Source organism: Lontra canadensis, unplaced genomic scaffold (genome assembly GCF_010015895.1).
Source record: "Lontra canadensis isolate GAN:19392208 unplaced genomic scaffold, GSC_riverotter_1.0 scaffold165, whole genome shotgun sequence".
In the NCBI taxonomy this organism is placed as follows: domain Eukaryota; kingdom Metazoa; phylum Chordata; class Mammalia; order Carnivora; family Mustelidae; genus Lontra; species Lontra canadensis.
The window spans coordinates 1,556,229-1,568,559 of record NW_022631159.1 but is presented as its reverse complement, the minus strand read 5'-3'; the positions used below and the strand labels follow the sequence as shown (position 1 = coordinate 1,568,559).

Here is a 12,331-nt window from a genome sequence, read left to right as displayed (position 1 = left end):
TTAGTAATATACCTGACCTGTCTGTATTTAAATTGTTTAGTTTTTCTCTCTGGCCTCTCTTTGGTTGTTCTTGACTTAGCAGATTCACCTAACCTGATTCCATCATTTCTTAACTAAGATTTGTAGATAAATAGAAAAACTTTTATTATTACCAAGGAATTTTTTTTCATTTACGAATAGATATAGGTCATTTAATTTGCCAAACTCTTTGGCTGATTATCTTCTGACTGGTTTAGAAACTTTCATAAAAATCTTCCTAATGCTTCTCTTTGTTAGGAATATTTTTCATTCCAAGGATAGGCCTTTCATTCTTCAACTGGAGTTCTGTTAAAGTGTGAGCCAAGAAAGCATTAGTCTAGGCCCTTAGATTTCATATTTAAATAATAATTTTCTCTAACATTACATTGCATGATTTTAAAATACTGGAGTGTGTTTTACATGCGGACTTCATTCCCTAAAATTTCTTCAGTACTTGTTATTTTTAACTTGAGGTCTTTCCACTATAGAATATTTGGGGCACTGTAGCTGTAACTTTCTACCAGTCTCTTCGCCATCAGGGAGCTGGGCATATTGTCTCTGGACCTCTGTCACAGGCACCTAGAATCTACAGTCTTTTATTCTCAGAGACGGAAAAGTATACACTGTTGTTTTCCATTATAGGTGCATCAAGAATTTCACATTACTAGAAAATATGTGGTCCTTTACAGACCTGATGATTGTCATTGGCAGGTTTGAGTGGTAGCACCAGGGTGCTCAGGATGTGGTAATGGAAGTTTTGTGAATGGAATGGGTCATTTAAATGGCTTTAAAGCTTACAATGATTCAGAAGAGAGCAAAAAGTTCTTCAGCTCCTGGACTTCCATAGGAAAGTTTGAAATCTTGCATCTTGGTCACCAGTTAAAAAAACACAAACACATACCAATGAGAATCAAACAAAAAATGTTTGCCAGAATTAAGACTATGAGGTAGGATATTTTAAAAATGTTGAGTTCTGCGCATGTTGAAGAATTTAATGTTTAGTATGACAAATATAAACAAATGCCTTATATCTTAATTTTTTTCTAGTTTACAAGTAATATGTATTTGCAAAAATCCCAACAGTACATTTAACAATATCTTTGGTTCTCTATCCTGAAAGATGACTTCTGTTACCAGTTTAATGGTCTTGATGCTTTCCTTTAAGGAGCTATATCCTGGCTAATCTAGTATGTGAATGCTGATTTATTGTTATACCAGTCCCGAAGGGGTTTTAAGGAAACAGCAGGAAGGACAACATGAGATTGTTTCCATGCCATTCAGAAAGTTATATTTAGAAATTTGACATCTGAAGTGGCAAAGCTTACTGTTTTCTTCTTGGTGCTATGCCTCATCTTGATTGTATATATCACACGTTCTTTAAACAATTGATACCTTCAAAAGCATATGTTTTTACTGAATTTAAGATCACCCAAAGTCTACTTCTAATGGCAGTGTAGATCTGTTTATTCACATATTTGGGTGAAATTAGCAGGCTATAGATCAGATTTGTTTCTGTTTTTAATAGTTTTATATGCATGGTGAGTTTCTTGGTATTTATCAAGTGGTACTTATCAAAATGCTCACAGTGGTTAAGTGGGAAAATACAAAGAGAGACTTCATTTTGGGGGGAAAAAAAACCTCAAAAATTCTGTTACAGTTTGAAAGTGGGCAACAACCAAAAGTTTAGATGACTTTTTTACCAAGAATTGTCAAGAAAGCACCATCACTGTGGTGAATCTCCCATCAGATAGCGCCTGTGATCAGTCTTTCTCATTTAGTGATCAGACTGTGGTGTGGGATGCTCTGCCCTGTATGTACAGTCAAGAGTATGCTTTCCTGACATTAATATTGTGTTAAAGTTTAAGTAATCTATTGGTACATGGCCAACGTTAGATGTAACTATCAGTTTATTTCACCAAACCATTATTACCTTACCTTGCCAGTACTTAGTATACATTTTTAAATAAGACATTGTTCCTGTCTTTTAGCATCTTATAGTCTAGGTGGATGTTCTCAACTTAGGCTCTATTGACCTTTTAGACAATTTTTTGTTCTGGGTGACTGTCATGTGCATTGTAGATTGCAGCATCCCTGACCGAACAGACAATGCCAGATAATTTTTGGGAGACAATCTCATTTCCATTTGAAGACCCACTCACTGGTCTATAGGGAAGACATACATATAAAGAGGATATTTTAACTTTTGTCATTTTCAGACAGAATATCTTAGTTGAAAGAAATAAGTTGGAGGCTGTGAGAGAACAGAAATTCTTAATTGTTTTTAAAAGTAATCAGAATTTTTTTGGCAAATTGAATTTATTTGCAAATAAGAAACTCAGCAACAGGTGTGTATTTACTACTGTATAATTATTATATAATTTGATTATTTTAACATTACTTGTTCTTATAAAAATTGAACAACCTTGAATTGTAATCAAGTGGGGGGTGTGTGTACACATGCACACACACACAGTAATTTTGAGTAAACATGGAATAAAAGGCAGCAAATTGTTACTTATTATTCTGCTTATGACTTAAAATTACTGTGGCTGGAGAGTTTGATCACACAAGTCTGATCACAAAAGGCTTCTGCCTTTTTATGGTTTCCTCTTAAAAAATTGTGGTAAACTTACGCACAAGTCTTTGTAAGTGGTTCCCAAAGCAAGCATTGACCAATGAAGCAGCCGCAAGGGGGACTCTGAGCCTCTGCACCATGCCCACTAGGTGGTGCTGCTGTACCAGTTTTTCATCCCATTGCCCTTAAATCACCTCCCTAACAAGTGCCTATTCAGAGTCCTGTGTGTGTGTGTGTGTGTGTGTGTGTGTGTGTGTGTGAGAGACAGAGAGACAGAGAGAGAGAGAGATGGAGAGATGGCACCAAGAAAGGGAAAGTGCTTGCTACTGGCTGTGCATTCAAAATGCTGAATTCTAGAAGGCAATTTTTTGGTTCAGTTTTTATTTAGTCATAGGAAAAGAACAGTTTTCCCTTGGGGCAAGTTAGTGTTTTTCTGTATAAGTAATAAGCAACACTAGTAACAGCTAGTAACTGCAAGAGGCTTAAAGAACAGCTGATGGCAAACAAGTTTAAAATGTCTTCTGAAGTATGAAAGCTGTATATTTTTTAAAATAATCATTATTATTAGTCTTTCTAGAACATGGAATACTGGAGTTTATGCAGAGTTATTTGAATGTTTTGGTAATACTGTTGTTAGCCTTTTATTTATTCATTGGTTCAACTTGCAGCTTTTGAAATACCTTTCTGTTCAATTATTTGTGTAGGAAGAATTTTTTTTTTTTGTAGAGGATATAAGAAGATTTATTTACTTTAGTAGATTTTTCCCTCTTACTTATAATGACCATTAAAAAAAAAAAAGAGGCAGCAAATGGAAATTCCAGTGCTCATCAGTGGATTATGTTGATCTTAAAATGCTTTTATGAAGAACCTTTATCTCATCCAGCTACCTTGTTTGGTAACATCACAGGTGTGGTCTCTGCTCATTAGATAATTAAATGGACAACAATGATGACACTAGACTTCTTTTCAAGACAATGTATTTCATTTTGTATGGTTGATAATTTTAAATACTTTAATAAAATACATTAATTTTTAAAAGCTAAACAAAATTTTCCAATACCTTCTCCACTATCCAGTGAACATCAGAGCATTGGTGTCTGGTAGGACACAGGATGAGTAGGATACTGAAGACATTCCTAACCTACCACTTGATCCTATGCTCAGGGATAGCCAGGCTAGGGTTTGTCTGAAGTCATAGGCGATGGGAATACCTGAAGATAAAACCAACAACAACAAAGAAACCTGACTTCACATCATACAGATTTTAGAATTTACTCATTTTTTTTTTCCTAATCCCTTCCATCTTGTTCTCTGTACTAATATAATTAGTTAGCCCTGGTCATAATTGTATCTCTGGAAGAGGAGCAAAATTGTACAAAGTTGAGAATACAAGAAAAGGAAATAGAGATAAAACACAGATGAAATTAGAATGTCTTTTCTTTTTTTTTTTTCACGATGGAAAAAATATAGGTAAAAATTATCAGGAAGAGGGGTTAAGGACAGAAATTTAGAGAGGACAAACAATATATTCTTTTTATAGTAGAATCACACAGAAGACAGCAGTATTGTCTGCTGAAATAATCTTCAGTATCAATGTTATCGTTTGGAAGCAGATCACCAAAAAATCTTTAAATTTGATTATAAAATTTAAGGGAAGAACATTTTAAGAACCTAACAAAAGGAGTAAAACAGCATGAAGTTCTGGTGTTTGTTATGCACTTACCATAAATGTCTATTACATATATCATTCACTTCTTGAAGATTAAATTAATTAAATATCTGTGGAATTGATATAAATAAAACAGCAAGGCAAGCTTATGGATTCTAAGAAATCTTGGAAAATTGGAGCAGGCCATCAATGCAGCCATTAGTTTAAAAATTTTTCTGTTTGGAGAGGAAGTTCTCAAATAGAAATGTTGTAAGAATACTTAAATTATATGAGTCAAAGCATATGATGTTTATCTTGATAGCTGTCATTGCATAGAAACGTTAGTCAGTGACCACACAACCATCCTTACAGTGGCATAGCATAGTGCCTTTGGTTTCTATGTGTGTGGATATCCCTAAGATTTTTACATTTGAAATCCTATTTTTGCAACCAAATAGAGGAAGAAATGAATTTTAGAATAGCTGAAGTTGCCCCCAGGCCTTCAGTGACTACTGATATATATTTGACGAGTGAACCAAGCGCAGGCACAAATGTTCCCTGAGTGAAGAACATTATTTTGAAAAAGAATTTACACTGCAATGATGACTGAGCTACAAGCCTTTCAGTATCTGGCTGAGACCAACTATTCTGCTTAGAAGCCTCTATACACTTTAAAATTTGTACCTGAAGGCAAATAATAGTGAACTTGAAAGCCAGAGATTATAGTTTTGAAAGGTACATCAATTCTGAAAATAGAGTGGTTTCACTGAGGTATTCCAGCTGAAAGTTGAATCAAAGGAAAAAAAAATACATCCAGACTTCCTATTTCTTAGAATAAGGCACTTGTTCTCTTGTTAACTGGCTTACATTATCAGATGTATTGAATACTAAAAATAGAATTACTGAGAGATAGAGATGGGGTCTGCCTCACGTGCTGTAAGATCACCCTCAGCCCTATTTAGTTAATGTTACAGCAATGTTAGAGATCGGGTTTGCCTTCTTTCTAGAGGAATCATGAGTGTATTTGACAGATCCTCTGTTAATGCATTTCGGGAAATGTAAAAACGTAATTGATTATCTTTCATCACTTTAAAAGGAAAAAAATGCATTGGAAAGGCAATCAAAAAATGTCATTATGTTCCACATTAACGCATGTACTGTTTTATTCACATCTTCAGTTATTTTTAAAGACCAAGAGGAATGCTAAGAAAATACTAAACATTGACCATGATGAGTGACTTTATTGTTTAAATGCAGTTGAGGAAAAATTTGCCTTAATAAAGTGAACTACTGAAAGGAATAAGTTATACTACAAATGAAATAATGGTGTAGTGTGTTCAGCTCTATTATTTAATAACTTCAGTATGAAATTTATAATATCATTAAGACTGTTCTTCAGAATTTCAACATACATTGTATCCTCAACTTTGTAAGATTTTTAAATAAGTTTAGTGTAAAAAAATGTATATTAGTAGCTGAATAGTTCTTAACTGTCAGAATGATTTGCTACAGGGACTAGATCCTATTGCAAGCTGTCAAATTTGTATATTGCTGTAATACCAAACCATAAAATCTTTTGAGTAAAATGGAAAATGTCAGATAGGCATGACTACAAATAATATACTTTCTGAAGGCTGTAGACATCTATAGGAGAAAATGTGTAAATGCATGAAATGTTATCTTGTTACTATGGATTTTCTTTATCTGCTGAAAGAAAACTCGGAGGCAAAAGGAAATTGATTGGAATCTTTAAATTTTTAGTTTTGAACTCATTTTTCCTGGGGACTAATTCTTAAAACATTATGAGATTAGTAGAACTTCATGTAAGTCATGATTTAAGAGTATTGTAAGAGAGTAATCTTATTTTTTAGCTTGCATTGCTGAATGGTTCATTTTTTTCCGATCTTGTCTGTGTGAGTAGTGATTACTGACAGATCTTTTAATTGAATTAGTGAGCTGGTGTTGGGTTTCCAGAGATGGGATCACCCCCTTCACTCCAACATCAACTGGGCCAATTTGAACAAACATATGCCAAACGGAGGCAGCTGCTATATGGCTCTAAACAAATCACAGAGTTTTCCTGGGTCAACAGTGAATGACAGCAGGGAGGTTATAATTTTTGAGAGAGATATAGTCATTATTGTAAAACAGTGGATTCATTATTATTTGTTGTTCTAATATTTTAGTATTTATTGGGTTGTTTATTCCCTCTCAGAGGCATTCTTAAAAATCCACAAAAATAAGTTATTTAACATATAACCCTGGTATATTTTAGGCATATTCTCTCAATTTAGTGATGTCATTTTCTTTTTTTTTCTTAAAGATTTTATTTATTTATTTGACAGACAGAGATCACAAGTAGGCAGAGAGGTAGGCAGAGAGAGAGAGGAGGGGAAGCAGGCTCCCCGCTGAGCAGAGAGCCCGATGCAGGGCTCCATCCCAGGACCCTGAGATCATGACTTGAGCCAAAGGCAGAGGCTTAACCCCCTGAGCCACCCAGGTGCCCAGTGATGTCATTTTCTAACATGAGCTTATACATACAGGTATCAGCACAGTTTTAGTCAGTCATAGTTTGGACTTATTGATTTAAATATGAAAGAGTCTTAGCTTTCATCTGTATTACTGTTTGGATCATGCAATTCTAAGTCTCTGTTACATTGAGATTAAGACTGAGTCCAGTGTCTTCCACTTAGGCATGCTTGCCATGCAGATTAACTTCTCTGAACCTCATCTATAAACTGGGGTGGTTGTGAGGATAAAGTAAGAATAATGGAATACTGGAGTACATTTGCCTTCAAAGTAAGTCATTGCTTATGGCTAATGACTCATAAATCTCTGTGAGCTGCCTTTTGACCAATCAGGAACAGAGCAGATAAATATTTCTGCTCTAGAGGGAGTAGATTCCTAGTGATCTCTCATGTTTATTCATTTATTCAATAGATATTTATTTAGGATTTGCTATGTGGTTAGGTGATAGTTTTTATTTCATTTCAATTTTTATAGATTTTACAGAATAATAGAAGTCATTGAACATTAGGCAAGCCATTGCAAAGCTGTATGTGAAGATCTATTGTAGTGAAATCTGGAATTCAGTGAAGGATCTTACTAGATTTGAGGTATTAAGGTTGGTAATATAGAGGTGGAGAAAAACTTCCTAAAAGAAGCATTGCTTAATAATGCTTAATCTGAGACCTGAAAGAGGAGAAGAGCTAGCTGGAGGAAAGGTCAGTATGCTTAGTAGCCTAGAAGTGGGAGGAAATTGTGAGTTCTAGGAGATGAAATTTCAGTACAGGTGGAGCATGAAGTATAGAGAGGGAAGGATGAATCTTGAGAGAAGAAGCCTCAGGTGAGCTAGAACTGTGCTGTCCATCATGGCAACCACTTATGGTTGTTGAGCACGTGAAATGTGGTTAGTGTTATCAAAGAACTGAATTTAAACAATTTTGGGGCTTTTCTTGTTCTCACTCACATCCACATACCTCCCACTGCTAGTCCAGCTGATCCTCCAGAAGTTTAGGCCTAACCACAGATACTGAGCAATAGCATGCAGGGCCTGTGTAATACCTAGCCCTGAAATATGCCTCTGTTGCATGGTCCTCACAGCAGTTCTGCTTCTCCAAGTGAGCCCTGACTTAGACACCTCCCAATTAATTTCCATTCCTTTACGTAGCTTGAAGCAAGTGGGCAAAGGGCTAATGTTGGCAGAACTAAAATTTCACACTCCCCTTTTATTTTAAATTTTATTTAATTTTAAATAAGCTAAATTTAAAAACTGGAGGCAGTGTAAACACATGAAACACAACTATAATTTTGGTAGGTGCACATTTCAAATACCCTTGAAAATTTAGTATCATAATTGAGATGTGCTATAAGTGCAAATACACAGCAGATTTCAGACTTAGTATGAAAAAAAGAATGCAAGATATCTCATTAATTTTTATATTGGTTACATGTCAAAATGATAATATTTTGGATTTCTTGAGTTAAGATTTATTCTTAAAATTAATTTCACCTGATTCCTTCCCTCCCTCCCTTTCTTTCTTTCTCCTCTTTTTCTCTTTCTTTCTTTCTTAAAGATTTAATTTATTCACTTAAGAGAGAGAGAAAGAGCAGACACAAGCAGGAGGGAGAGGTAGAGGCTGCGAGAGAAGCAGACTCCCTGCTGAGCAGGGAGCCTGACACAGGGCTCGATCCCAGGACCTGGAGATCATGAGCTGAGCTAAAGGCCGATACTTAACCATCTGAGCCACCCAGGTGCCTCCTGATTCTTTTTTTAATTATAAAGTATACATAACATAAACTTTTCATTTTAATCATTTTTAGGTGTGTAGTTCTATGGCATTAAGTGTGTTTATATCTCACACCCCTGTATCTTTAGAATTCTTTCATCTTCCTTAAACTAGGCTTACTCATTGAATGATAATTTCCCATTCTTTCCTCTCTTACCTGTTTTTTAATATTGCTCCTATAATAATAAAAATTGCATGTGTGGCTTATATTGTATTTCTAGTGGACAGTGCTATCCTAGAGGATTTTGTATTTAATTATGAAGTATAATAGTAAGATCATATTCATATTTCAGAAAGGCATTTTGCTTCTGGAGTGGAGAATGTATTCAAGAGAGCAGGACTGGAGTTTCAGTGATTTTGGCATGAACCTGGGGATGGAGAGAAGTAAACTCACCAGAGGCAGGGTAAGCTAGGTGTGGAAGAAGCTGGGTTCTGGCATAAGTAGCTTGGGTAGAGGCCATGCTGTGCATAGGGCTTACCACCACAAAGTTTAGGGGGAAGTACATTTTGCACATAAGTTCTTGTAGTTCATCTGGTGTGGCTCAGGAGAGAGATGTGCCAGAATCCCACCTCTTATGGGTATGTAGCTATTTAACAGCTTGCTCCTAGATTGTTAGGGCTAGAGGCATGTGACAGTCAGTGACTATTATTGGTCAGTCATTCAGGTGGTAGTGAGCAACTGGGCTTTGGATGTGCATTTGGTTCACGATAATATCATATCTGCCACTTCAAACTCTTGTTTGAAGTGTAAGTCAAGCAAGGTGGTATCAGCACCACAAGTTTTATTTAGATTCTCTCTTAGGGCAAGAAGAAGAAATATATTGAAAATGAAAACCAAACCTATGGAAATGAAGTAGTCTGACTTGCGAAAAGATGAACAAGAAAGAAAGTATAGTGTTCTCATGAAAAATAAATGTGTCCTGCAACCAGTAGAAACATAGTCTACTCTGGGATTTGTTGCCAAGATGTGTGGCCACAATATGAAAAAGGATTTGCTGTAAAAATCACATGGGGTTGCTCAAACCCATGATAAGGTATTTATGTCAGGTTTGCTTCTTGTTACAATTTCAGTTAATTTTAGTTTAAAATCATCTTTTCATCAATAATTTTTGAGATAAAACTGCCTTTAGGATAAAATTTTAAATCATGATTTTTTTCATTCAGAATATAAAATATGTTTTATTTTTCTTTAAAAACAAAATATTTTACTTTAAATCAATGATAAAAGTAGTCAAATAAATTGACCACTTTTCATTATAAGGAGTAGTTCTTAAGGTTAATTAACACTTAAACATTATTTTCCTAGCGCCATCTGTTGTTCCTAATTGATTTAAAAATTAATTGGTTTTAAAACACTTTTCTCTATAGACAAAGCAAGAAAATATTGTGAAATCTTTTCACTAAATAGCAGATTTTTTTCAGTAAAAATAATCGTGACACTCTGGCAAGAGTATAATTTTAATAAACTAATGAGCTTTCTGACCAGAGCCAAGTGAGCCGCCTCTGATTTTTACAGTGATAAATTGACTATGTCAAAATTTGCAATCTAGTCTGGTGAAATATTTTACTATGAAAGTTTAATTCTCATTTTTTATTTATGAAACCAGGGTAGTGTCACACTAGCTTATAATATGCTGGCTATTTGGTGTGATTTATTTCAATGAGTGTCACTTGTTGATGTGTTTAGTGATTGTTGACCTATATTTAATTCTAAAACTCTAAATGGTGTGAAATGTAGTAAGTCAGCAGCTATAGTTAAAAAAACCAAAAAACAAATCATGACCCACAGATTCATTCAGCTGTCTTTTCTTAGTTTTAATGATATCACAGCTTTATATTTGACAGCTCTTGATTTGGGGGCAATGGAAGAATAATAGATTTCTTTACTGTTTTGGGAATCAACTTAGAAAAATTTCTACTACAAAGCATATCTTGAAATGTAATAAAATTGTCTTTTATTATATAATTTGGGAATTCCAGCCTGTCATTTTCAAGGTTTTGAGGAAAATTGTGGAATAAAGAGTTTTTCTTTCATTCGTTTATCAATCTTTTAGTCAATAAATACTTACGGAACTGATCATGCATCGCATTTGGTGCTTGATGACAGGGTGCATGAGATGGATAGAGTCATTCCTCTTTTGGGATTTATATTCTGGAAGGATTTAGAAGTAGAACTTCCAAGGATATGGTTTGTTCTTTGGGTCATTTTGAAAGGCAGAAGGGAAGGGCTAGAGTAGAGCATTGGTCTAAGGTATTTCTTCAGAGAGGGGTTGAGATAGGCTCTTCTATTTTCTAATGTCAGGATGTTTATCTCATGTAGATAATTTCTAACAAATAGATAAAAACATTAAAAATGAATACATCTTTCAGATATGAAATTAGTTTGAGATAATTTTAGAAATAATAAACCTCTTTAAAAGCTTAATTTTAAAATAGTGGCTTGTTATTATAAAATTTCAGATTAGTCATAGCTCACAGCACAATGAAATACGAATAATAAAACATTCATAATAATGAAAAATTATTTATAATATGGACTGTTTCAAATACCACCATGTCTTGGAATTATTGTTTTTGTTTTGTTTTGTTTTTTCCCATTTTATTTTATTTCATTTTTCAGTGTTCCAAAATTCATTGTTTATGCACCACACCCAGTGCTCCATGCAATATGTGCCCTCCATAATACCCACCACCAGGCTTCACCCAACCCCCACCCCTCTCCCCTCCAAAACCCTCAGTCGGTTTCTCAGAGTCCCCAGTCTCTCATAGTTTGTCTCCCCCTCCGATTTCCCCCAACTCACTTCTCCTTTCCTTCACCCAGTGTCTTCCATGTTATTCCTTATGCTCCACAAGTAAGTGAAACCATATGATACTTGACTCTCTCTGCTTGACTTATTTCACTCAGCATAATCTCTTCCAGTCCTGCCCATGTTGATACAAAAGTTGGGTATTCATCCATCTTCTTTATCCATTTGTCCATTGAAGGGCATCTTGGTTCTTTCCACAGTTTGGTGACTGTGGCCATTGCTACTACAAACATTGGGGTACACCTGGCCCTTCTGTTTACTACATCTGTATCTTTGTGGTAAATAACCAGTAGTGCAATTGCAGGGTCATAGGGAAGCTCTATTTTTAATTTTTTGAGGAATCTCCACACTGTTTTCCAAAGTGGTTGCACCAACTTGCATTCCCACCAACAGTGTAAGAGGGTTCCCCTTTCTCCACATCCTCTTCAACACATGTTGTTTACTGTCTTGTTAATTTTGGCCATTCTAACTGGTGTCAGGTGGTATCTCAATGTGGTTTTGATTTGGATCTCTATGATGGCTAATGATGATGAACATTTTTTTCATGTGCCTGTTAGCCATTTGTATGTCTTCTTTGGAGAAGTGTCTGCTCAATGTCTTCTGCCCATTTTTTTGACAATGATTATCTGTTTTGTGTATGTTGAGTTTGAGGAGTTCTTTAGAGATCTTGGTTATCAGCCCTTTGTCTGTAGTGTCATTTGCGAATATCTTCTCCCATTCCGTGGGTTGCCTCTGTGTTTTGTTGACTGTTTTCTTTGCTGTGCAGAAGTTTTTGATCTTGATGAAGTCCCAGAAGTTCATTTTCACTTCTGTTTCCTTTGCCTTTGGAGACAGATCTTGAAAGAAGTTGCTGTGGCTGATATCAAAGAGGTTACTGCCTATGTTCTCCTCTAGGATTCTGATGGATTCTTGCCTAATGTTGAGGTCTTTTACCCATTTCGAGTTTGTCTTTGTTTATGGTGTAAGAGAATGGTTGAGTTTCATTCTTCTACAC

General features: G+C 35.2%; 1 protein-coding gene across 8 annotated transcripts in view; it reads left to right on the top strand.

Annotated features, from left to right (window-relative positions):
* Positions 1-12,331, top strand: part of KDM4C (lysine demethylase 4C) — a 391,065-nt gene that overhangs the window by 232,461 nt on the left and 146,273 nt on the right. The window lies entirely within an intron of this gene.